Source organism: Durio zibethinus, chromosome 14 (genome assembly GCF_047325235.1).
Source record: "Durio zibethinus cultivar Kanyao isolate XHJ-2024 chromosome 14, ASM4732523v1, whole genome shotgun sequence".
In the NCBI taxonomy this organism is placed as follows: domain Eukaryota; kingdom Viridiplantae; phylum Streptophyta; class Magnoliopsida; order Malvales; family Malvaceae; genus Durio; species Durio zibethinus.
In genome coordinates, this window is record NC_143175.1 from 20,036,886 (window position 1) to 20,063,317 (window position 26,432).

The following is a 26,432-nucleotide window of genomic DNA, read 5'->3' on the forward strand; positions in this document are numbered from 1 at the left end:
TTTAAACAATCACCATGTGTCTTGCATTTAAATAGTTTTATTGGATTTCATATATGTAAAATTTGGTATGTTAAATCAAATTAATTTCATTTATCATTATTACACTAATTTCAAAATCTTTCTTTTTTCGTTTCTCCCAAATAAATTAAATATACATTATGTTTGACTATTTTAATTGTTAAGCATAAATTATTCTTAATTTAAAATATAATTATTTTTAATTTTATTTTAATCAATTAATCATTTAAAAGTTATAAATTATTTCATAATTAGATTAAAAACTGATTCGGTATAAGTGAGAATTTTTCAGGATATTTAAGAAAAAAATTACATCATTACAAAAAAAATAAAAAATTTAACATGATACCCTTTTTGTCATGGAGTAAAGGTAACTTAGTTGTTTTTTTTTCTTTATGATGTTGTTTGTAGATGGATTATATACACAAAAGTTAATAAAGTCAATTACTATTAAAGTTTTTATCACTTTATATTTGTTTTGTATTATTTTGATTACTATTTTTTATGTGTTACGATCTTTCATATGCATGCTTTATTATAATCTAATACTCATTTGTTTAAAAAACACTTTGAGAAGAGATGCTTTTAAGTTTGAAATATGCATTTTGCATTACAATTGTTATGCATTATAATATTATATTTCATAAATATGAGATTTGGATTGTTTGGTTTAATACTTTTGTAGTTAATTGTTGAATTGGCAATCACTCAACCTTTCTTGAAAATCAATTATTTTAAAATGAATTGTTTTCTTTCTAATTACTATCTTTATTTTTTTGTTCAACTATTTATTATTATCTTGAGTCTTGAAATTTAAAATATATTTAGAATTGTTTCAAAAATTTAGGTGTATAGATGGCAAAGTTTGCTATTTTTACAACTTTTTTATGCATAATAAGTTGCCTGCATCTTTACTTCTAACAAAATGATATTGTGCATAAACCAGTTAAATATGTAGTATGTTTTTTAAATGTAATATGTTGATTGCTTTTACTTACGTTAAGATCCTTTTTGTTAACAATTTTATAATAGTTATTTTGAACTCAAGTTTGTGACTTTTTCTTTGGGAAGGCATATTGCTATTGATTAAACTATCATTGTAATATAGGACTACTAATGTATTTTTCAAGAAAAGGGCTTTTGGACTACCAAAAGTCTGTTATGTTTTATGTAATAAAAAAGGCATATTTTCTCCTAATTTTATTACATAAAACATAACAGACTTTTGGTTGTATGATATTTATATGGATTTTTTTAGTTTTGATTTTTTTATGGATATTCTTTAAAATTATTATTTATTAAAATTTATTGAAATCTTTGGCTTTCTAACGTTAATGCTTTTGACTTTTAATTTTCTTATGAGTTATGGTTTTTCATTTTCCTTTTAAGGATGAAATGGTTATATAAGTGTATTACATATTTGTATTACATTTTCTTTTCCTAATCATAAGGTTTGTTTTTTTTTTTTATTATACTTATATTTTTATAATTTTTTATTTTTAATCATGATCTATGATTTTTTATTTTGCATTTTAAGTTTTTTTAATTGATTGATGTATTTTTTAGTGTTTGTATTTATATTGTTTTTTTATTTTTGGACATGATCATGATTTTTTCACCACTCATTATTTTTTATTTTTGGTCATAATCGTGATCTATGGTTATTATTTTTTAGTGTTTAGCTTTTAGCCAATTGTAATATGTCACAATTGTTAAATTCCAAACCTTAATTTCCAAACACTAAACCACCCATGAAACTCTAAACTACCATCTAAACCTTAAGCCACTCATGAAATATAAAACCTTAAACTCTAAATCAAACCCTAGATCTTAATTTAGACCCAAACTAACCCCTAAATCTTAAACCTTAAACTCTAAAACCTAAACCTTAAACCTAAACCAAACTGAAACCAACCCCCAACCCTAACATTAACCCTTCATCTCTTTCATGTATTTGCATTTGCATTTCATTTTACTTTATTATAATATGCATTTTAAATTACCATGCATTCATACTTTGTTATTCATATTCAATCATCATGCATCCATATTATTACTATGTTTATGCATAAATGTATCCGTTTTTTAAATAAAGTTCTTCAAAAAAAAAATTTTAAAATATGATGATATCTCAAATAAATATAGCCTTTGAGATCTGGCCTAACTATAGAGGACTCTCAACGGTTATTATTTATATGAGATATTATCTTGATTTTGTGAGACAAATTGAAAATCCCTAATTTAAAAATATTTTTAAAGCTCTATCTAAATATAAGAGAGTGAAAAAGATATATTGATACTTAGGAAATTTTCATTTTGATCCAAAAATAAAATGTTTTGCTTTTCAAAGAAAAAGTTAAAAATGTTTTGTTTATAAAGAAAAAAAAAGAGAAAAGATTTGTTTTTTTAGAATAAAAAAAGAAAAAGGAATTAAACTTAAATATTAGAATAGGACTATTTTTTACTAAAGTTAAAAGATAATATATAGTTAATTGGTATCGTTTTAGACGGGCATTGTGGGGTGCGTAATTGACTCTCGAACCTTAAATATAATTTTCTCAAACCTCAATTTGTTTTTTTTTATAAAACTTTTAAATCTTTTAAATATTTTATTAAAATAATAAAAATTTTTAAGTGGTCAATCACACCCTAAAAATGATTGTTAGCAACTATTTGTTTTATTTTTATCATAAAAAAAAAACTTTTTAACCCTTGGCTTTTCAAATTTTCCATCATCTAGCATTTACGTTCTTTTCAATCTTAAAATGTTGCAACACTAAACATTCAAAATAGCCTCTTTTAATTATGTTTTTATCTTATTGCTAAGTGGTTTATGTAGGAAATTTATAGAGGTTCAAGATAAAAAAAAACCATTACAAGTGCCAAAACAACATCATCTGTTTCTGCTAAGACAAATGTAAATTTGTTGCCATATTTAAAATTTTATCTTATTGCTATATTTCAATTTCTACACATATTTTCTTGGCATTTGCAGACTATTTTTGAAAGTTAGAGTTCACAGACCATAAAGAAGAAGGAAAAGAAAGGAAATTTTGCCACCCTGATGAGGGTACTCGGTTTTACCAAGACTCAGACAGTGGGATATCAATATTCAATGTAAGTAAATACCGACTTGTTTGTATTTTATAAGATAGGGTTTGAATAATTAATAAATTGCATTTTAATAAATTAGCCAAGAATACCTGGTGAGATGATTATAGGAAGAGGTGGCATCATATCTGGTCAATACATCACCAAAAACCAATTATTGGTAATCATCTAAACCCTTGAGACTAAGAACATGGTTGTTATTAAAAAAAATAAGGTTGTTCTATGGTTAACCATATTCTATTTTTTGTTTGTAGGCATAAAGGAACAAGATTGTTATAAAAAAAATACCTCAACAAATGGGGAAGAACAAACAATTGATGCACTTTCAATAAAAGAAAGTCTTGCACCAAATTTAGCCAAAAGGAAAGAAAAAGCTTGAGGATGAGGATTCACCTTTTTTTATAGTGACAATTTTGCACAACAAACCTTATGTTGCTCTAAGCATATAATACTAACCTTTTTGCACAGCTTTTGTATGAAATTATTTTTTGTATTTTGGGTATAGGTTTAGCATTTTTGTACTAGGTTTGAATTGTATGTAATGGTATCATACCAAATATTGTATGGGATTATAGTACCAAACATTATAGTTATTTTTATTGTAAATGCAAACAACAATGTTCTGTTGCACATATTATGGTTCATGGCTTGAAACTAAAATGGAAACATAAGATATAATCTCTTTTAGAATGTTTTTAAGGCTTGATTTTATAGTGGGATATTATCTTTAATCAATGTGAGTTGTTAAAATTGAGAAATAGCCATTATTTCCTTCAAATTTCATTTATTTTCAAATTCTTACATGAAAAGGATCGATCCTAGGATCATCCTCATACTTTTAGATTGAAAAATATAGGAAAAGGTGGGGATTGATCCTAGGATCAATCCTTTAACTTAAAAAAATAGAGGAGGAACATTCTGACCAACATCCTAACTTGAGGGGATCAATCATAGGATTGATTCTTATACTTGGAAAACACGAAATAGCATTCTAGAAATGGTGGATCGGTCCTATTCATAAGGGGATTGATCTCTTTTTTTATTGTTATAATAGTTTTGGAGACTGCTAGATGAATTTTAAAATAAAAATGAGTTGGCATCAATCTTTTTGTGTACGTGTGATTGGCTAAAACTTACCTTTTTAATAAAATTATAAAATTTATTAAAATTTATTTAAAAAATAATTTTTTATCTTTTAAAAATAGTTTGGGCTTAAGAGTATTGTTATTAAAAGTCTTAATTTTGGTATTTAAAATTAATTTTCTTAAATGTAATAATTTTTTTTTATTTTTAGTTTTGCTTGAAAAATAAATAGGAATCTTGCATATTAAAAAATCCCTAAAAATATTTCAATATTTTGGTAATATTGAAAAAAATTTCGCATATAAGGATCTCTTAAGAATCACTAGTCGAACTTCTCAAGAATCCTATCTTCGACAGTTCATATTTATCTTCAGTATTTATATTTACCTACATATAGTAAAATATGATGTCTATAATTTAATTCAAATAATATTTTCTAAAAATTCATTTCCTATTGTATTTATTACAAAAAAAAAGAAATTTTTATAGAAAATTATTTTAAATGCTCCAATATATTGGTGGCATTTTAGATAAATTCTTTCACTTAGAGCTTCCTAAAAAATCACTACTTGGATTTCTTTAGGATTTTGTCCTTGAAGATTTTGTTTAGTTTCATAATTGGTATGTATAAATGAACTATGTTGCATATGGATTAATTTGTAACACTATTACATTGTATAAAAGTTAAATTTCATTTTTTTAATAAGGAAAAGTAAACGAGAATTTTTTATTGAAAATTATCCTAAATATCCCAATACTTTGACAACAATTTAGAAAAAAATTTTCACCTAAAAATTTCTTGAGAATCACTACTTAGATTTCTCTAGAATCCCATTATTGAAAAATATTTTCCTTTTTTATATTTATTATGAAACTTTTTTTTTTTCATTTTACTAACAAGGTTAAATATTTATTTCAAGATCCAAAATTTTAGACATGCATGAATAATAAAAGATGATAATAATAAATAATTTTGTATATATTAAATAAACAAAATAAAAAATAAAAAAATTACCAAAAAAAATCGATCAAATTGGTCAACAGTTTAAAAATAGCGGTTTAGTCTGGTTTGATGGATTTAGGCTAGTTCAACTTAGTTTAGATCGGTTTAGTTGTTGCGAGAATAGGAAGTTTAATAAGTTTATCGATTTACCACCAATTTAGTTGAACTCGTTTGAGGCTAGTAGCAGAGGATGGGGCACCGGGATGGGTGCACAGACCTTGGATTGGGTCTATGCATGAGTCACCAGGTAAGTTTTTCTTTGTTTTTTTTATATAAAATAAACTTTTTTTTATTCATTTCAAGCATTTCTTTCCAAAAATAAAAAATAAAAAACCTCTCAACTCTTTCCAGAACATCCTCGAATCAGGCTGTCAATTATTATGTCAGTCGTTGCTTTCCACCGCTAGCCGTCGACCATGAGTTCTATTTCACCTCTTCCTTAACCTATCTCATCCTCTTTCACGAGCCTAAAAATCCCATAAAAGACACTAAAGTCAAAATACCTCTCTCTTTTATTTAGATATTTATTTTTTGTTTTGTTTATTTTCAAGCTTGATTGGGTTTACAACATTATGGCTTGTTTTATTTTTTGTGCTTTTTTTAGCTGGATTTCTCACTAAGTGGATTGTGCTTTTTTTTTTTTGTTTTTGTTTTTGGCTATGATGGTAGTGGGGATGATTTTGGTTTATGGGTGGTGTGGTAGTGTATGTGTTGGCAGGAAAAGGGCTAAAGAGGTTTATAGGTGAAGCTAGAAGTAACTGAATGGTGGGTGGTGGTGGTTGTAGGTGGTGGTAGCTTAAAGGAGTGATGGTCTTGATGATGGGCTATGGTGTGCCGTAAGTCTTGGCTGTTACTTTTGGTGGTTAAGAGAGTTCAATGATGTGGCTTTGGAAAGGGATACTGGGGCCTTTGACTTGCTCGACAGTGAAAATCGATTATAGGAAAGCTATTGATGGCATTTTTTGCTCTGGCCAAATGGGAGTTGGGGCTGTGGTTGAGTTTTTTAGGTATTGGTATGGATGAGGTTGATGTTAAGGGAACTTGAAGATTTTTTTTTAGAATTTTTGCTCATCCACCACCTTATTTTTTGAATGAATTATCTTTAATTTATTAATAAAAGTTTAATGCCTATAATCTTAGGTTGTTGTGACCTGCAGGTTGTTTTTAGTGTATGGTTACAGAGTAGTGATCTGTACAATTGCTTACCGATAACTATCTGTCATCTATCTTTTTTTTTTCTATTATTATAATTTTTGTTGTTTTGTTTGTTTGTTGCTTCTTCTTCCTTTTTTGTTTTGTGATTTTTCCAGTTCTAATAAAAATAAAAGTGAAATTGGGTTTAAAATTGAAAATTGGTTTCCATTGAAGAATTGGGCTTTAAAGTTGGACTGCATTGGGTCATTAATAACAAATTTGGGCTTTTTGAATAAGGCCTTCAAATTTTAACCCAAAATTGATCTAATAACTAAATGGAATGATCCAAAAATAATTAATCTGAAACAAAGTCTAATCGAGCTCAATCTACTTGAAATGTGTAATTTGCTCGAATTGAAATGTTTAAACCAAGCACAAAAATCGAACAAAACCTAAATCGACTTTGACAAAATCAAGTATTTATAGTTGTCTCTCTTTGCATATTATTGAGAATCAGTTCAGCAATGGTGGTTTTAGAAAGGGATACTAGGGCCTTTGGTGTGCTTGGCAATAGAGGTCAATTATAGGGAACTGTTCATGTCATTTTTTGCTTTGGCCAAATAGGAGTTGGGGTTGTGGTGAGTTTTTTGGGTATTATTTTGGATACAGTTGATGTTGGTGGAACTAGAAGATGTTTTTTTTTTTTAGAATTTTTGCTCTTCCACCCCCTGATTTTTTGTATGAATTTTCTTCAATTTATCAATAAAATTTGCTACCTATAATCTTGGCTTGTTGTGACTTGCAAGCTACTTACAGGTAGGGTTACAAGGTAGTGGCTTGTACAATTACTAGCTAGCCACTACTTGTTAGTTGTTTTTTTTTTTTCCTGTTCTTCAACTTTTTATTGTTTTGTTTGTTTGTTTGTCTTTTTTTTTTTGGGTGTTTTTTTCATTTTTAATAAAAATAAAAGTGAAATTGGGTTTAAAATTGAAAATTGGGTTCCATTGGATTTTAGGCCTTTAAGAATTGGGCTTTAAACTTGGATTGCATTTAGGCCATTAATAACAAATTTGGACTTTTTGAATCAGGCCTTTAAATTTTAACTCAAAATTGATCTAATAACTATATAGAATGAATAAAAAATAATTAATTCCAAACAAAGTCTAATTAAGCTCAATCTAATTGAAACGTGTAATTTGTCTGAATTGAAACATTTAAACCAAACACAAAAATTGAACAAAACCTAAATTGACTCAGACACAATTAGGTGTCTACATCCAAATTTGCATATTTTGACATTTTTTATCAAAGGCAAAGGATTGATTTTTCTCAAACTTATTTTCACAAATAACATTCATTTAAGAGTAGGAATTGTTAAGAAAAATTGAGGTCTAACAATATTTAGTAATTTTTTGAGAATTGATTAAAAAATAATGTTAAGAAAAAATTACTAAATGAATAAGTTTGAAAATCATATATTTATCTTAATGTTTTGTTATATCAAAACTTTAATCAATTCAAAGCCAATAGATATCATCTAATTTTATTACACATTATCAAATTCACTTAGATTAGTGTTAAAACATCATGATGTAGCTTCATGTCTGAGCCACAACAAAGAATTTCTATTTTTCATTGCAATAGAGCCACGATCAAATGCAACAGAAATTTGCACCATAGATATACATTTGAATGAAAAAAATGATAGCATTAAATATTACATTCATACATAATTAGTCATGGAAAAGCCAATACATCATTCATCTTTACTTAGTCATAGTAGAGCCCATACATCATTCCTAATCATATCATCCTAACCAAATCCAAATGCAAAATACAACAACATTAACAATGAAAACATCAAAACCATTATATACATCTTCTTTCCCTTTGCTTCCATTCTTGCGTCTAACATAACATTCTCCAATCTCTCTTGTAACAACTCATTCTCAACTTTCAACTCAACAACTTTGTCAAGTAACTCATTAGTGTTAATGACTATTCATTTACAAGCATTTTTACTCTTCAACTCAGCATTAATTCTTCCCAATACTCTATTCTCATTGTTAAAATATTGAATTCACCCTCATCAAAGCTCTATTGGTACCCCTTATATCAACAATCCACAATTTCAGATGTTCATTCTCAATTGGTCTATCATGCCAAGTAAAAAATTGATATCAGTTTCCTTACATATATTTGCCTTTTAATTCGTATATTATATTATCATACCAATCACAATCTTATAACTAAAAGACTTTAAACATCATAACTAACTTTACAACAATTTCAATATATAAAAATTCACATTTATTTCATGTATAACTAATAGTTGCTGTAGCTAAAGAAATGCCTTCTAAGATTATCATCACTTGTTGAGGTGAATAATTCAATCCACAATAACGATACACTGAGCCACCTCTATAATCATAAGTTAACTATAACACAGGTTAAATTTAGGTTACTTTAATTCAACATTTAATTTGAATATAGAATATATACTAAAATAAATATGAATTCTGGCCAATTTAGGGTTTTGTATTCTTTAGATTATGGAAATTTTCAAGAAAATAATTCAATATTAATTTTCAAGAAAATAACTCAATACTAAAAAACAAATTTACCATTCTTGGATTTGTTGTAGTTTTCCATTGATTTCACTCCCTTTAGTTAGTTATTTGAACATATCCATAATCGAAAAATAATTACTTTTCAAATCCAATCCTCATCCAAAACGAAGTTAAACCAAATTACATTAACCACGTTAAATAAATAAAATCATCTAACATTTGTAGATGTTTTAGATGAACCAAACCTATTCCCAAATAGAAAAGACAACATTCATTAGAACAATTTTTAGCTCTTGAAACCTTCATCATTTCAATCGATGCTATCAAAACCTTCCTCGTTTACAATCGATAACTCTTAGGGTTTTAGCTTAAGGTTTGATGGTGTTATAAGCTTAGGGATTTGGGATTTCAACCAACTAGGAACTGGGGTTAGAGATTTGGGTTTATTTTTCATCAAATTTTGATTTAAGATTGTGGAATTTTTTATCTTAATTAAAAAAAAAGTTTTATTTTTTGTTAAGAGAAATTATGAAAAAATCTGAGTTAAAATTTTTTTTGCCATGTGGCATTATTTTTTAAATGTCAGCATCGTAAACCCTTTTAACCAATTACGTAAGCCTGATCAATGTATATGCCAGCTGGTAAAAATCCACAATGGTGATAAATTGACCATGTTTATAATAGGAATTAGATTGTTAAATCAAAATAGTAAAGAGACTAAATTTTTACAAATTAAAGTAGAGGGATTAAATTTAAAAGTTTGTATTGTATAGGGATCTCTTGCAAAATTTATCCATTAATTTTTAGTTCTTAAATTTTATGGATTATTTGGATTATTTTTCGATTATCTTAGATCAATTTTCAATTTTTCTTTTTAATTTGGATTATCTCTTCATACATAAATTATTCTATTCTCCATCGTGGGCCATCATAGGTGTGTTATATCGTATGAAGTTCATATCATCACTTATTATCCTCATATGAGAAATACATAGGAGCAGATAAGTTTATGATCTCTACATGATGAGGAATATACCATTCCATCTTTAAATACAAATGAGGCATCTTTTTCTTTTTTTTTTTTTTTTTTTATAATTGATTTAAAATTGTATGCGTGGTGATAAAACCTTGAGAGTTTTCCTTGAAGATAAGGATTGAAAAAATCGATTTGAAAATTTAAATCTTAGCATTAATTGGCCACATGGTCAATTAATTGCCTTCGGAATCTTATTTCTCAGAAAGGGACCATGTAACTTGTAACCTTATAATAAAAAGGATATTTCAAGAAATTCAAAGTTAGTCAAAATTATATATTTATTTTTTAAAAAATTATTAAATATATTAATAATAAAATTTTTAAATTCTACAAACGAGAATGATATATACTTCTTAAAATTATTAAAAATAATTAATTAAAAAAATAAAATATTTATCAATCTCATAACAGCATAATATTTGTGAAATTAAAATTATGCACTAGCCAAAAATGGCAGCCGTAATAATAACAGGGCGGTGACTCCAAGAACCTGGGCCCGGTGAAATCCACCCAGGGCTGGAACCATTTTGTTGTAGTTTATATGCACGCATGCATGTGTCATCACCTCATTGGTCGAAGGTCCGAAGGGTCCATTAAATGAAAAATTCTTCTTTTAAAATGCTGACTCTTATCTTTATGGTTGTTTGTATGGATAGAATTATACATGGCCCGAAAAGTCAATAGGGGAGAAAAATGTTCTCACAAGTAAATTAATTGATAGAACTAATGCACAGCTTGTATAAATACACCTTGATATGCAAGCAACTAAGGTAGGAGAATCAGAAAAATGCCGAGGGATCAGTTGATAGTTCTTGGTGGCATTGGTCCTGGAGGGGAAGCAGGGTTCGTGATGCATAGCTCTGCTGGCCTTCTCTTGCTTTCCATGATTATTTTCTCCCTATCAATTATCTCAATGGTCATTTTCGCTTGTGGTGATGACAACTCTGGAGAGTCTAGCAAAAGAACTGCTGCTTCTGCTGCAGCTGCTGGTACTATTGGTGGTCCAAGTGGTTGTGGAGGAGCCGGCGTTGGTGGAGGTTGCGGGGGAGTGGGTGGAGGTTGCTGATGCCGAGGATATCTGAATTCCTGTGTTTCTGTTAATAGTTTCGCCAATAATGATAATTTATAAGTCACTATGCATTTTACAACAGAATATTTTTCTGAAAAGCTGGTTTGCTCATACAGATACAAAGTAGTAAGCTACATGTTGCAATATATCCCCTACCTTGTTTTAGTATTTCAATTTTGTCATCAACAACTAAAAAAATTTACCCAACTTCGCTTGAGTTATAATTTTATTCCGGTATGAACAAGCAATATATATTTATAAAATAATATCTAAGTGAACAAATTAATAAATTCATTTAATTGGAGTTCCATTGATGTATAAGTTAAAAAGTTAAAAATTAAGTTTTAATTTTTAATGGTACAAATCAAGAACTTATAATTTTATAACATTAAAAAATGAATTGGGTACATTACAATAATCATTAAAAGTACATTCATTCACAATTAATTAAGTTCATAAAACCATAGATTTATGAATGACTAAATTAATGAATAGTCAAATTCATATAATTTGAGTTTGATTCATTATTGTTTATGCTTTTCAATAATAGATATAAATCTAGACTCAAACTATTAAATTTAAATAATACTAAACACAAAGTATATTCATTCACAATTAATTAAGTTCATAGATACTATGAATTCATAAATTATTAAGTTCATGAATAACTGGATTCATATAATTTAAAATAGAAGAATAAGAACATTAATGACTAATATCTATGAATCTAATTAATTACAAATCATATAATCTCTTAATTATAAATTATTTAACTTAGCCCAATCAATATATTACAATTAAAGACACATATCATTCAATTAAGAACCTGAGTTGACCAAATATCATGTCATTCCTCTTAAAACCCAAATTATAGTTAGGTAGAGAATGTTTTTATAAGTAAACACAAAACAATGGTTTTTAATTTTTAGAATAATTAGGTTTTCTGGCCCGTGTTTAACACGATTAGTCTTTTATTTTCAAATTACTTAAATAATATATATACATAAATATATATATGTATACACATAAGTTTTCTAAATTTTAAATGTTTTTCTTTTAAAAAAATCTATATTCATATTATTTTATTAAAATAAAAATTAAAAAAGGAAACAAATTAACTAAATTAAAAAATATAATCCAAAAAATTAAAATAATAATCATATTAAAAAAATTTATTGTGAAAGAAAAAAGAAAACATGAAACCTAAAAAAGAAACAAAAGTGAAATATTAGTAAAATCTATTTAATTTTTAAATCATCAATTCATGGAATACATAAAGATTCAAATTAATATAATAATGATTTGTGATTTTTCTTTTTTCTACCATTAATTAAATTTAAGTGATTAGTATAAAATGAAAAATTTTCAAATAAGTTTTTTTTTTTTTTTCAAAAATTTATTTTTAAATTATTTAATAATGAAATATGAAAACTTAAAATGAAAAGGGATCCACTTAGACATGTTTAAAACTAAATTAGTTTCACATATTTTCATATATTTTTATATGATTTATATTTTGTTAATACAATCGTTGAAATTTATGCTCTATTTATGTGGATTATGCATACTAAATTTCAAGTAAATTTAAAATGTATAACTATTGATTTGATAATAATAAAATTTTTATAGTTAATATATACTAAAAAATTATTATTCTTGATTGAAATGATAGAAAATTGAATTAACTTAAAATTTTGAAGAGTTCTATTTACCCTCACTTTTTTTTTAAAAAAAAAGTTGTAAGTAAAATTATTTAATTATCCTTTCTCACAAGTTTTTAGATATTCATATCTGATAAATTTTATAACTTATCAAAAATAGATTTCCGAAAAGTTATATAACTTATCGAAAATGGATTGTCAAAAAATTATAAATTTTTCTGAAAATGGATTTTCGAAAAAGGAGAGAATTAAATTTTAAGAAAAATTACAAAAAATGGATTTTATTAAAAAATTTTATAATTAGTATAATGAAAAAAATTATTATTAAAAAAATCATAAATTTTAAAATTAATAAAAAAAGTTAATTTTACTATTTTGATCTTAGAAAAAGAACAAAATCTTATGAAGCCTTGATTAAACATTTCATCTCTTGATATTACAAATGATGATAAAGAAAATTTCAAGTTTTATCAATATAAAAACATGAAACTTCTTGAGCTATATAAGTAATATTATTGAATGTTATATAGTTTTGTTAAAATCTAATATGCTAGCTAAAGAAACCCATTGTGATAAGATTTATTGTGTATGAAGTTTATTATATTTTCTTTCTATTTGATGAATAAAAACTTGAAAAATATAATGAGAGTTTCAACTCAAACTCATTCTTTCCTAAATTTTAATAAACTAATTTTAGTTACAATCAACAATGGAAAAAGTTGTGTAGTTATTAATACACTATATATCGAATTATATGTATTATTTTATTTGATAAAATAAAAATTAAAGAAAAGATATTTCAAAAAATTAATTGTATTTGAATAAAAAATAGTAAATAAAATAAATTCATTATTCAAAATCACCTAATTATCACCAAATAATCATGTAGATATGTATAAATGTGAAATGAAAGAGTTCCAAATGAAAACTTTTAGAAATATTTATTAAAACGACTTTTCAATTATAATATTTATTTATTTCTATTAAGATTTTAATGTTATTATATGAAAAAATTTTGAAATTTAGTGAAACTAAAAAAAATGACGAGCAAATATTAAGGAATCATAAAATATTATTATTTCTTCATTTTTCACAAAATATTTATTTTTTAATAATTGGCTACATAAACATATAAAAACAAAATGTATTTTAATTATAACTCGTTATTTAAATGTAATCTATATATTTTATAGTCTTAAAAGAAAATAAAAAAGAAATAATATTTTTGAGTGTTATGTTATTTATTATTAATTCGAAATTAATCTTGCTCAACTTTTTTTTAATTAAAATATACAAAAGTCATTTATAAAAAATATGAATTATATACATGAGTAACACCTATTATTTAAGCTTTCATTTTTTTAATATATTTATTTTAATATTCATACAATATAAATAGTATTAATCAAAAATTGTTTACTTTAATTTTTTAAAATATAAATAGTATTTACTTTAATTTTTTAAATATAAATAGTATTAATCATAAATTATTATTATTATTATTATTATTATAATGAAACTTTTTATTTTGGCATTATAAAAGTTTGCACAATTAAATTGAAAAATCATTACATGTTTTTAAAATTAAATAATTTCTTTGTGTCAAATAAACAATTAAATAAAAAACTTTAGTAAAAACGATAGTAAGTAGATCATTTTTTTCATTTTCATATCTACATGAAATTTGACAAAATACAATTAAAAAACCATTATCTTATACGATATATATTCTAATATGATATTACTTATAACATACCCTTTATATTTATTTTAGAAATGGCTTGATAAGGCATACGCTATGATTTTTTTAATGAAAATTATTAAATAATAAGTAAGAAAATATATTAAACTAATGTCTAATTTTTATATAAAATTAAATTAACTTTTTCCTTTTTTTTTTTATAATTGATTTAAAATTGTATGCGTGGTGATAAAACCTTGAGAGTTTTCCTTGAAGATAAGGATTGAAAAAATCGATTTGAAATTTTAAATCTTAGCATTAAGTAGCCACATGGTCAATTAATTGCCTTTGGAATCTCATTTCTCAGAAAGGGACCATGCAACTTGTAACCTTATAATAAAAAGGATATTTCAAGAAATTCAAAGTTTGTCAAAATTATATATTTATTTTTTAAAAAATTATTAAATATATTAATAATAAAATTTTTAAATTCTACAAACGAGAATGATGTATACTTCTTAAAATTATTAAAAATAATTAATTAAAAAAATAAAATATTTATCAATCTCATAACAGCATAATATTTGTGAAATTAAAATTATGCACTAGCCAAAAATGGCAGCCGTAATAATAACAGGGCGAATGGTGACTCCAAGAACCTGGGCCCGGTGAAATCCACCCAGGGCTGGAACCATTTTGATGTAGTTTATATGCACGCATGCATGTGTCATCACCTCATTGGTCGAACGTCCAAAGGGTCCATTAAATGAAAAATTCTTCTTTTAAAATGCTGACTCTTATCTTTATGGTTGTTTGTATGGATAGAATTATACAAGGCCCGAAAAGTCAATAGGGGAGAAAAATGTTCTCACAAGTAAATTAATTGATAGAACTAATGCACAGCTTGTATAAATACGCCTTGATATGCAAGCAACTAAGGTAGGAGGATCAGAAAAAATGCCGAGGGATCAGTTGGTAGTTCTTGGTGACAGTGGTCCTGGAGGGGAAGCAGGGTTCGTGATGCATAGCTCTGCTGGCCTTCTCTTGCTTTCCATGATTATTTTATCCCTATCAATTATCTCAATGGTCATTTTCGCTTGTGGTGATGACAACTCTGGAGAGCCCAGCGAAAGAACTGCTGCTTCTGCTGCAGCTGCTGCTGCTGCTGGTGAAGCTGTTGGTGCTGCTGTTGCTGCTGTTGCTGATGCTGGTGGAGGAGGCGGCGGCGGTGGAGGTTGCGGGGGAGGGGGTGGAGGTGGAGGTTGCTGATGCCGAGGATATCTGAATTCCTGTGTTTCTGTTAATAGTTTCGCCAATAATGATAATTTATGTCACTATGCATTTTACAACAGAATATTTTTCTGAAAAGCTGGTTTGCTCATACAGATACAAAGTAGTAAGCTACATGTTGCAACATATCCCCTACCTTGTTTTAGTATTTCAATTTTGTCATCAACAACTAAAAAAATTTACCCAACTTCGCTTGAGTTATAATTTTATTCGGTATGAACAAGCAATATATATTTATAAAATAATATCTAAGTGAACAAATTAATAAATTCATTTAATTGGAGCTCCATTGATGTATAAGTTAAAATTAAGTTTTGATTCAAAATTATCTTCATTCATCCGCCCATGAGGAATAATCAAAGCATTTGACTCTTAACACATTACAATATAAAAAGTTAGTCAATCAAATAGTAGATTGGAAACGGGTCAGTTTGAAAATAAATGAGTTGCTTGTCGTAGAGTATTATTCTTGTTAGACTTAAACCTAACTAAAATAACAAAATAAAGGTTCTGCTTCCTTTACATCTAAGTTAAGGTTAAGCAAAAGAAGATTGGGTAAAGGATTGATTCGGAAGTTTTATTTTTCTCCTATTCATGTATGATAGGTCCATAGGTAGATTTTCATCCCCTATATGCTATTTTACATATTCCGGATTAAAATATAAATTGGGAATAGAGAATTTATATCAAATAAGGGTCTAACTCTTTAGTATCTGTTCTTATTTGATTTAATACATTGTAATCAATTATACTAGTGAATAAGATGAAAGTGTGGAAAGAGAGAGATTAGAACCCTGGAAAACAAAAATATACATAACAGTTCCAATGTTACGCCTTGAACCACTTGATTATCTCTCCTACATAATTATTATGGCCAATAACCCAAGCGAATTTAATTTTTAATTATACAAATCAAGAACTTCTAATTTTACAACATAAAAAATGAATTGGGTACATTAGAACAATCATTAATAGTGCATTCATTCACAATTAATTAAGTTTATAGAACCGTAGATTCATGAATGACTATATTCATGAATACTCAAATTCATACAATTTGAGTTTGATTCATTGTTATTTATGTTTTTCAATAATAGATATGAATCTAGATTCAGGATGTTAAATTTAAATAATACTAAACACAAAGTATATATATTCATTTACAATTAATTAAGATCACAAATAGTATGAATTCATAAATAGTTAAGTCCATGAATAATTAGGTGCATATAATTTAAAATAAAAGAATAAAAACATTAGTGAATAGTATCTATGAATCTTATTAATTACAAATCTTTTAATCTTTTAATTATAAATCATTTAACTTAGTCCAATCAATATATTACAAATAAAGACACATGTCATTCAATTAAGTATCTTAATTGACCAAATATCATCTCATTCCTCCTAAAACCCAAATTGTAGTAAGGTATAGATTTTTTTTATAAGTAAACACAAAACAATAATTTTTAATTTTTAAAATAACTAAGTTTTTTGGCTCGTGCTTTGCATAATTAGTCTTTTAATTTCAAAATACTTAAATAATATATTTATGTGCATATATATATATATAAACACACCCGCACATATAAGTTTTCTAAATTCTAAATGTTTCTCTTTGAAAAAAATCTATATTCATATTATTTTATTAAAATAAAAATTAAAAAAAAAACAAATCAACTAAATTAAAAAAAAAAGAAATAATCCAAAAAAATTAAAATAATAATCATATTGAAGAAAAATTTATTATGAAAGATAAAAGAAATTATAAAACCTAAAAAAGAAACAAAAATGAAATATTAGTGAAATCTATTTAATTTTTAAATAATCAATTCATGGAATATATAAAGATTGAAATTAATATAATAATGATTTGTTTTTTTTTTTACCATTGATTAAATTTAAGTGATTAGTATAAAATGAAAAAATTTTCAAATAAGGTTGATTTATATTTTTAAAAAAATTTATTTTAAAATTATTAAATAATGAAATATGAAAACCTAAAATGAAAAGGGATCCACTTAGACATGTTTAAAACTAAATCAGTTTCACATCTTTTCATATATTTTTGTATTATTTATATTTTGTTAATACAATTGTTGAGATTTATGCTTTATTCATGCAGATCATGTACACTAAATTTCAAGAAAATTTAAAATGTATACTATTTGTTTGATAATAATAAAATTTTAACAGTTAATATATATTGAAAAAAATATTATTTTTGATTGAAATGATAAAAAATTGAATTAACTTAAAATTTTGAGGGGTTCTATTTACACCCCTATTTTTTCTCTTTACCCTCACTTTTTTTTAAAAAATTATAAATAAAATTATTTAATTATCTTTTCTCATAAGTTTTCAGATATTCATATCTGATAAATTTTATAACTTATCAAAATTGGATTTTTGAAAAGTTTTATAACTTACTAGAAATGAATTTTTGAAAAATCATAAAACTTTTCAAAAATAGATTTCTATAAAGGGAGAGAATTAAATTTTACGAAAATTATAAAAAAATGGATTTTATTAAAAATTTTTTATTAATTAGTATAATGAAAACTTAGTATTAAAAAAATCATAAATTTTAAAATTAATAAAAAATGTTAATTTTACTATTTTGATCTTAGAGAAAAAATAAAATCTTACGATGTCTTAATTAAACATTTCATCTCTTGATATTACAAATAAAGATAAAGGAATTATCAAATTTTATCATTATAAAAGAGCTAAAACTCCTTAAAACTGTATAAGTAATACTATTGAATACTACATAATTTTATCAAAATCTAATATGCTAACTAAAAAAACACATTGTGATAAGATTTATTATGTATGAATTTTATTATATTTTCTTTCCATTTGATGAATAAAAACTTGAAAAATATAATGAGGGTTTCAACTCAATCTCGTTCTTTCCCAAATTTTAATAAACTAATTGTAGTTACAATTAACAATGGAAAAGGTTGTGTGGTTACTAATGCACCAAATATTGAAATATATGTATTATTTTATTTGATAAAATAAAAATTAAAGAAAATATGTTTTAGAAAATTTATCGTATTTGAATTAAAAATGGTAAATAAAAAAATGTGTTATTCAAAATCACCAAATTATCACCAAACAATCACGTAGATATGTATAAATGTGAAATGAAAGAGTTTCAAATGAAAACTTTTAAATTTCAATTATAATATTTATTTATTTCCATTAATATTTTAATGTTATTATATGAAAAAAAAATTAAAAGTTTAGTGAAACTCAATAAAAATGATGAGCAAATATTAAGGAATCGTAAAATATTATTATTTCTTCAATTTTCACAAAATATTTATTTTTTTAATAATAGGCTATATAAACATATAAAAACAAAATATATTTTAATTATAACTTGTTATTTAAATGTAATATATATATATATATATATATATCTTATATAGTCTTTAAAGAAAATAAAAAAGAAATAATATTTTTGAGTGATATGTTATTTACTACTAATTCGAAATTACTCATACTCAACTTTTTTTTCATAATTAAAATATACAAAAGTCAACTACAAAAAATATTAGTTATTTACACGAGTAATACCTATTATTTAAGATTTCACTTTTTAATATCTTTATTTGAATATTCATACAATATAAATAGTATTAATCATAAATTATTTACTTTAATTTTTTAAAATATAAGTAGTATTTAGTTTAATTTTTTTAAATATAAACAGTATTAATCATAAATTACTATGATAATGAAACTTTTCTTTTGGCACTATAAAAGTTTCCACAATTAAATTGAAAGATCATTACATTTTCTTAAAATTAAATCATTTTTTGTGTTAAATAAATGATTAAATTAAAAACGTTACTAAAAATGATAATAAGTGGATCATTTTTTTCATTTTTATATGTACATAAAATTTGACAAAATACAATTAAAAAACCATTATCTTATACGATATACATTCTAATATAATGTTATTTATAACATATCCTTTATAATTTACTTTAGAAATGGCTTAATAACATTACATAAAAATAGAGATTTAGTGGCTATTTTTTAGTGATATTTTTAAATAAACACCACAAAGTTTCGTGTTTTTATAAGGTTAGTAGCATTTTTTTATAAAACATCACTAAATTCTTATATAGCAACATTTGTATTTTAAAACGTCACTAAAAATATATTTTTGTGGTATTTGTTGATTTAAACATTATTATATACTTTGACTTTTAATTGAATGTGATTATTTAAGGTATTTTTGGTAAAAAATATATTGAATAATCCAAAAAATATATTGAATAAACAAAAAAAAAATTAAAGAGGATTATTAAAGGCGTTTTTTAGCCAAAAACGCCTTAAATAATCTCATGCAAAAAATCAAAATCAAATGTTTGGATGGTTGCTCAATTCAGGATCAAACGTTTTAATTTGTACAAATAAGGATCAAATGTTATCGATTTGTAATAATATAGGATTTATTTTAACAGTAAAAAGAATGTGCATCTTATGTGCCGTTATAACACATAAAAAAAATAAAACAATTAATTAGGCAAACTCATGATGATTTGGATTTTTTTGACGAAAAATTCCTTGAGTAATAACGTCGTAAAAATTTATGAAGAGATTATTGAAAGTATTTTTTATCAAAAATGTCTCCAACAAACAATTGAAATTTTTTTTCGAGATTATTCAAGTTGTTCTTAGCAAAAAATGTCTTGAGTAATCACGTCATAAAAATTTATAAAGAGATTACTAAAGGTATTTTTGATGAAAAACACCTTCAATAATCCCATTAAAAATAATACCTTAAGTAATTACATCATAAAAATTTATGAAGGGATTATTAAAGGTATTTTTTTATCAAAAACGCCTTCAATAACCCTATTAAAAAATTTTTTAGGATTATTCAAGGCGTTTTTGGTCAAAAACACCTTGAGTAATCATTTCATAAAAATTTGTGAAGAGATTATTTAAGGCATTTTTGGCTAGAAATGCTTTCAATAACCCTATTAAATTTTTTTTTTTACAATTATTCAAGACATTTTTGAAAAAAAAATGCCTTGAGTAATTATGTCATAAAAATTTATGAGAGGATTATTGAAGTCGTTTTTAGCCAAAAACGCCTTCAATAACCCCATTAAAAATTTTTTTCAATATTATTCAAGACATTTTTGGTAAAAAATAGCTTGAATAATCACTCTATAAAAATTTATGAGGAGTTATTAAAGACTTTTTGGTCAAAAACACATTTAATAACCTAATTAAAATTTTCTTTTGGGATTATTTAAGGTATTTTTGGTCAAAAATGCCTTCAATAATTCTCTTATAAAATTTTATAACGTGATTACTCAATGTGTTTTAGTCAAAAATACTTTGAATAATCTCAAAAAAAAATTTAAATGGGATTATTGAAGGCATTTTTGGCCAAAAATACATTTAATAATCCCTTTATAAATTTTTACAATGTGATTACTCAAGATATTTTTGGTCAAAAATGCCTTGAATAATCCAAAAAAAAAATTTTAATTGGGTTAGTGAAGGCATTTTTGACCAAAAATACTTTCAATAATCCCTTCATAAATTTTTATGATGTGATTACTCAAGGCTTTTTTCACCAAAAACACCTTGAATAATCCTAAAAAAAATTTTAATAGGGTTATTGAAGGTATTTTTAGTCAAAAACACCTTCAATAATCCCTTTATAAATTTTTTTGATATGATTACTTAAGGCATTTTTGCCAAAAACCTTTTGAGTAATTCTTAAAAAAAAAAAAGTTTGAGTAGCGTTATTGAAAGTGTTTATGGCCAAAAATTTCTTCAATAATTCTCTCATAAATTTCTACGACATAATTACTTAAAGCATGTTTAACAAAAAAAATACCTTAAATAATCCCTAAAAAAATTTTTAATGGGGTTATTAAAGGTATTTTTGATAAAAAAATCATATTTTTAATGGAATTATTGAAAGCGTTTCTGGCCAAAAACCAAATGCCTCCTAAACCATATTTTCATAGCTAATAACATAAAGCAACAAAACTCATAAGGTGAAATGCTTATTGATATAAAAAGAGTTTTAACAAACATTTATAAACCCTTCATAATAACGTAACCCACTATCAAGCATATAAGTTAAATTTTGAGAATTTTTTTGGAATTGAAAAATATTATACAAAATAGAAGTATAAAAAAGAATGAGATAAACTAAATTATTTTTCAGTTGGCATCTCTACCATATCCACCACCAATAATTTTATTGCTTTCTTTTAATTTCAATCTCAAAAAACTAAATTCTCTTCTCAATTGCATATTTTTTTGTGATAACATCAGCTTCACCGACATTTTTCTTCCACTTTAAAACTTTATATTTCAAACTTTGAACATGACTACATAAAAAATTCTCTTTTTTCAGCTCCAAAATAATCTTTTTTGCTCTTTCAAAAATTTTAAGATCATGTCATAAATAAAATCCACATACAGTGCCCTACAATCACACCAAAGAAATATCAGTAAATAAATTTCAACAAAAACACCCAAAAAAACTAGTAAATTTATAGGTCTACAATCACACCAAGAAAATATCATAAAACAAATACCAACAAAAATATCAAAGAAGTACCAGCAAAAATACCAATAAAATACTAGTAAATTTATCAAATAATGTGTGCATCCATAAAATCTTCTACCATGATTGATATTTGTCCATGAAGTCCATCTAGCTACCTTCATATTGTAGTAATAAAAAATGGGTTCTCTTTCAAAGTCTCATTGTATAAGGTAACTAGCTAATATTAATTTATATGTGTTTATGTTATAAGACCCTCATCTAGAAACTCCACAATTTTAGTATTTTGAAAAATAAATTTAGAAAAAATCAGAGCATGAGAAAAACTAAAAATTTATACCAACCTTGAATTTATACTGCTAGATGAACTGATATTTGAAGAAGACATTGTATTTAAATGTTATTTCAACAAAAAATTTTCTCAATTTATGATGAAAACGAGAAGAAAAGAGGAGAAAACCCTAAGCTAAAGCTGTTTCACAGATAGAAATGATAAAAAAGAAAAGCCAAGAAAATAGAATAAACTTAAAAAACAACCATAATAAGCTAAAGCTATCGTTACACATGGATAAATTAATTTTGTGTCATATTTTGTTTGTCATGACTTTTACACATGGGTAATTTAATGGCGCGTAAGATGAACATTCCTTTTACCATTGAAATAAATCATACATTATTACAAATCGATAACATTTGACATTTACCTGTATGAATTAAAACATTTGATCCTGAATTAAGCAACCACCTAAACATTTGAACCTGATTTAAGCATTTAGCCTTCAATTTTTAATTGAAAAGAATTATTTAATGTGTTTTGCATTTTTGGCTAAAAACACCTTAAATAATCCTATTCAATTTTTTGTAAGGGATTATTTAAGACATTAAATGCCTTGAATAATCCCTAAAAAAATTAAAAGAGATTATTGAAGGTATTTTATTGACAGTATTTTTGACCATAAATGCCTTGAATAATCTAAAAAAAAAAAAGAGATTATTGAAGGCATTTTTAGCCAAAAATGCCTTCAATAATCACACTTTTCTGCTACTAAATTTCTCTTAAATTTCAAACTTGTGAAATGCCCTTTCTGTTTTTCTTTCCCCTACTCATTTCTTTCATTTTTGCTTATTTTGGGTCGTTTTCTTCTCGTTTTCTACTTAGGTTTTAGTTATTTTGTCGTCAATTTTCATTTTTTTTGCTTTCATTTTTACAAATTTCAAATTAACTTTCTTGCATTTTGGGTCAAATTCTTAAACTTTCTATCGATTTGTTAGGTCAAATCCTAAAATTTTCTGTTTGATTTATTATGTTTCTGCCACCGTTCAAACTTTATTTGTAAGCTCCATTTCAATATTGACAATTTTTTGTGTTTGGCCTTTCTTTTTCTTTTTTTATCAATTTATTTCATTATTACAGTTTTGAGTTTGGTTTTATTTGGTTTGTGAGAAAAATTCAAAATAAAACAAAAAGTAAAAGAAATAGGGTTTTTCTCTGAAAAACTTAAAATTGAATGTTGAATTTAGTTACAAACACGAATGAAATTTTAGGTTTAATTTTTTTTCTATAGAATATTTTTAACATTACTAAAAAATTTTTACTTGTTAATATGAATTTATTGATTCATTCAAGATATGCTTAGAAAACCATTCTGAAATAGTCTATTGTGTTTTTTTTTTCATCTCATCTTGGCATTTGTTTTGTTTGTTTTTTCAGATTATGGTGTTTGATGAAACGACTTAATCTTACTTGAGATGATTCGTTGTGCATGAAAACCATCAACAACAAAAAATAGAGAACCAAAATAAGACATCTATAGTCATTTGTGATACTGCAAAGTAAAGTATTCGCCATATACTTAATCTTCTTCTGTTACATTGTAGGTTTCTATATGTGTGAATATTCAATTAAAATTTGTATAAATTTTTTGTTGATGTTATCTCTGTTCCTTTTTTGCATTGTTTAAAAAACATGATATCAATGCATGACACATAATAGGTTTTTTATTTTTTTGCATTATAATAGGTTATCTCTGATATCATCTTGTTATTATTTTTTATTTAATACCTAATATAATTAAGTACATTATAGTTCATTTTCATCTAATTTAATTATACAATTTTAGTCTGATAATGTAAAAAGTACTAAATGAATAAGAGTTAGATGCAAAAGTCAAGATTAAGTTAATAGGTCATTGAGCAAGCTAGTGACCAAGGTGGAAAAAATCATTCATCAAATTGTAGTGTTCCAAATCTATGTAGTCATCAATTCCATACATTTTAAATTTTTGGTTAATGCATTAAAACAATTTGAATATTATTGCATGTATTAAACTTTATGTTCCATCCATATTAGAACAAATTATGTATTTATAATATTCAATTTATGAATTTAAATTCGTTTTTATTTCTTTTAATATTTTTTATTGAATGATAATAATCAATATTAAAAGAAAATTAAAAAAATAAATTTTTTAATTAGCAGTATTTATGCTTAAAAACGTTGCTAAATGCCAAAATGTACTAGTGCTTTCTACTACAAACATTTCTAAATTCAGTGACATTTTCTATTATAAATGCCACTAAATTTAGCAACATTTTATGATAAAAACATCATTAAGTTAGCGACATTTTCCTATTTTCCCTGATGCAAGTAGAGGCAGCACCCTAAGCAGCGTTTTTTGGAAATGACGCCGCTAATCTTTTTGTGACGTTTATAAGCGTCGTTAAACGTAAAAATAAAAAAAAGTCATTAAAAACCTAATCCCCTATAGTATAAGGTATACATTACCCTTTTTAATGAAAATTATTAAATAATAAGTAAGAAAATATATAAAAATTAATATCTAAGTTTTATATAAAATTAAATTGACTTGTAAATAAAGTGGTTGGAAACCAAATCATATGCACCTTTGACATAAAACATTACTCAAACTATCAATAACAAATTAATATATCCAACAAACAAATAAGTTCAAAAAAGCAAAAAATAATAATTACAATTTAATAATAATAATAATAATAATAATACAATTGCCAAAATAAAAATGAATTTTATATTTTATTATTACTACAAATAAATAAAATTTATTGTCAAGAAGTGTGCAAACTAAAAATTTCAATTTTGATAGATTTTGTTTTCTTTTCATGAATTGATTAAAACTATAAAAAATCTATCAATTAACAAAAAAAAGTAATAAAAAATAAATTCACAACTATATTATAAAAAAAAAGACGAATAACGTAATAATGTAATATCAAATAATAGTTTCAACATGAAACTTGTAAAATATGAGTCAAATTGTACTTTTTCTTTCTAATTAAATTAATGTATAAATTTACTTACCTCACGTAATTCATACAAAAATTTATTGAATATAAAATTTTAAAAACTAATACAAAATAGTACCACATGGATTTTAGAAGAAACCAATAAATAATATAAAATCTTTAACATTTTTCACCAATTTATCCATATAAAGGAATATGTAATTAATAGTTTTTTAAGGAAAAATAATAATAAATAAGTGATTACATGAAAATTACACATTTAACTTTGAGATTAAAAATGATTAAAAAAATAAAAATAAATAAGACTAAAAAGTTCAAGAGATTAAAAATAAATTTTATACAAAACAAAAAACACATTTATTTTTTTTTCAAATTTTTATCCATTGAAATGAATAGGCCATTATCAATTTCATTAGAAAGATATCTTTATACAAAACTTATAACATAATTATTTAAATTAAACCCCAAAAATCACTTTAAAAATCTTTAAAATCAAAATAGAAATAATAAAACTTGAACCTTATAAGGAACCAAAAAATAAATTAAAATATTTAATTTTTCTTACCTTTCATCCTTAGAAAGGGAATACCCTAAAATCACTTTAAAACAAAAAATTAAAGCGAGAATTTTATTAATAAAAACTAAAATATAAACTGAGAATTTTTAAACTTTCTCACCTATAGGGTTTTTATAAAGAATCCATTTTGAAGATTTCTTTAAAACTTTTTTCATAAAAAGGACTAAATGGTTGGTAGCTAATTTTTGTAAAAGATAAAAACAATAAAAAAAATAAATTAAAATAATAAAAACCTTCAAATTGAAGATTGAAAATTTTTTTTAAAAATTAAAATCAATAATTAAAAATATTGATTTTAGAAGAACAAAAAAAATTGTATTTTTAACTTTTAGATTAAAAAATCTTAAAAGAA